This window comes from Gekko japonicus, unplaced genomic scaffold, assembly GCF_001447785.1.
Source record: "Gekko japonicus isolate JY-2015 unplaced genomic scaffold, Gekko_japonicus_V1.1 scaffold2262, whole genome shotgun sequence".
Taxonomy (NCBI): Eukaryota; Metazoa; Chordata; class Lepidosauria; order Squamata; family Gekkonidae; genus Gekko; species Gekko japonicus.
Genome location: NW_015170958.1, coordinates 69928 through 72922, shown reverse-complemented (window position 1 = coordinate 72922; position 2995 = coordinate 69928).

Here is a 2995-nt window from a genome sequence, read left to right as displayed (position 1 = left end):
ACTGAAAGAAGCAAAGGGCAGAGGACAGGGAGAGCAACGGGGCTAACAAGGGGAGGAGGGAATGATGCAGCCCCGTAGCTAGGGATTTTGGGGGGAGGGGGCCGGGGGGGGTCTCAGCTAATTAAAGTTAATCACGTTAATTCAATTTGGGACTGGCCCGGGAGAGGGGGGGCCCACTAAAAATGTTAGGGGGCCAGGCCCCACAGGCCCCGCGTTAGCTACGGGCCTGGAGTGATGCACATTGATCTGCATCAACTAGCCAGATTCTTCCATTGTAGGGGAGGGATATATTGTTAATAAGCTGTACTGGCACCCAAATCCCCTGGTGGCTTGTGAAGGGCTTTGACGACAGTGAAGGGTATGGCGCTCTGAAAAGCACAATTACCGCCTTAACAGACTTGATCTCCACATAAAACGAAAAATGGAGGCGGGGCGGGGCTATTGAAAGGGGGAACTGGCAGTGCTCCTTTGGGGGGGGGGACAGAGAGGGCTTGTCTGTCTCTCCTCCGCTTCCCTGGTCACCTGGCGGATGACTTTTGGGGTGTGTCTCTGTTTTCTTATCTGATGGGAATTCAGGGCGATTCTCCCCCCCCCCCATGTTTTGTGCATGACCAGTAAAACAGAGAGGCGATCTGGAAGAGAAGATCCACGTATGGTCAGAAGCGCCATTTCCTCTCTTCACATGGTTGGTTCTTGTGCTGCAGGCAACCTCATGAGCGCCCCCCTTTCCAGGGAAATTATTTTATTTTATTGAGCACCCTATTTTCTCCCCAATGGGGGCTCCAAGTCGCTTTACCTGTATCTGTTTTAAACATTTCTTCGCCACCTTTCTCAAAGGTAGGTTACAACATAACTAATGTAAAAAATCCATTAAAACAGTATAAATAAAACAATGGTAAAGGTAAAGGTTTCCCTTGCTCGAAAGCCAGTCGAATCCGACTCTAGGGTTGCGGTGCTCATCTCCGTTTCAAAGCCGAAGAGCCAGCACTGTCCGAAGACGTTTCCGTGGTCATGTGGCCGGCATGACTAAACACCAAGGCGCACGGAAGGCTGTTACCTTCCCACCAAAGTGGTACTTGTTTATCTACTTGCAATTTCTTGCTTTCGAACTGCTAGGTTGGCAGGAGCTGGAACTAGAGACGGGAGCTCACTCCGTCATGCAGCACACTTGGGTCTCGAACTGCTGAACTACCGACCTTCCACAGCCTGCAGTTCAGCGTCTTAACTACTTGAGCCACCGCAGCAAGTCGCTTTACCTATATCTGTTTTAAACATTTCTTCGCCACCTTTCTCAAAGGTAGGTTACAGCATAACTAATGTAAAAAATCCATTAAAACAGTATAAATAAAACAATGATAAGGACACATAAAAGGTAAAATTTAAGCTCTCCAGTTAGGACTGCCAGTAAAGAAAAACTAAATCAGTCAAATGCAGCCTTAAATACGTCATCCCCCCGCCTCCATTCTATCCTCACAACAACCCTGCGAGAGCCTCTCTCTGGTTCACCCGCCTAGGAGTAAGAACACCCCTGCAGTGCTGGACCCAAGGACCGTCTAGAGCAGGGGTGTCGAACATAGGCCCCCGGAGGGCTTCTATCAGGCCCGCAGCGGAACTGGTCTGCTTATTCTTCCAGTTCTGCTGCTGTTGCGTCATCGTAGGTTTGCAGCTTACAGATACACACCTGAACAGCATCCTCAAGATTGCAACAGCACAGACATTTTGATGCAAAAATTCAGAACGAGAGGCGTCAGTTATCAGACACTGCTAAATAAACAAAATACTGCAAGAGTGCTGATGTTTTAAGCATGATCTTATTTTAAGTTTAAAAAAACCTCTTTGTGTTTGTGTCCTTTATAAAGTTTATATATCTGCTGCCTGGCATTACATTTTATGACACACCACAGCAAAGTCTCATTTATGTCAGATCCGGCCCTCATAACAAATGACACCCCTGGTCTACAGCAATGATAAGTTTAATGAAACCTTCATGTGCAGAGGATGCAGACGTCTGAGCACTGTTTCCAGTGTGGCCTGGTCCTTTTAGAGTTGCCAACTTCCAGGTAGCACCTGGAGATCTCCTGCTATTAGAACTGATCTCCAGGGGACCAAGTTCGGTTCCCCTGGAGGAATTGGCTGCTTTGGGGGGCGGACCCCATGGCACTGTACTCTGCTGAGGTCCCTCCCATCCCCAAACTCTGCCCTGCATAGGCTCCACCCCCAAACCCTCCAGGTATGGCCCAACCCAGAGCCGGCAAACCCGAGTCCTTGGGCCGGTTACGCGCTCTCAGCCTAACCCCCCCTCCCAGGGATAAAATGGAGAAGTAGCAGAGAACGATGTTAAGAAGCTTGGAGTCACCACTGGGAAGAAAGACGGGGTCTTGATAACGTCAATCAACCTGTGCCCTGTATCCCGCTTCCAACAGGGGACAGCTAGAGACTTCCCCCAGTCCCTTAGCGAGGTTTCCCTTGACTTCTTTCTAGGGTTGCCAGCTCCCTGAGAGCCAGTTTGGTGTAGCGGTTAGGAGCACAGACTCCGGGTTTGATTCCCGACTCCTCCACATGCAGCTGCTGGTGTGACCTTGGGCCAGTCACAAGTTCTCTCAGAGCTGTTCTCTCAGGAGCAGTCCTCGAAAGAGCTCTCTCAGCCCCACCTCCCTCACAGGGTGTCTGTCGTGGGGAGGGGAAGGGAAAGGAGATTAGAAGACGCTCTGAGACTCCTTCGGGTAGTGAAGGGCGGCTGGGTTGGGAAATACCTGGAGACAGGGCCGGCTCGAGGTGTTTCTGCGCCCTAGGCAAGGCTGCCTTATGGCACAGATGCCAAGCTCCCGGTGGGGCCTGGAGACCTGGAGCCAGCCACCCTTCTGCTGCCGCCACCACCGCCTCCTCCCGTCGTCACCACCAAAGGGGGGAGGAGGGGGGAGGCACAGCTCTAGGCGAATGCCTAGTTTGCCTAGTGGGTGAGCCGGCCCTGCCTGGAGATTTGGGGGGGGGGGCC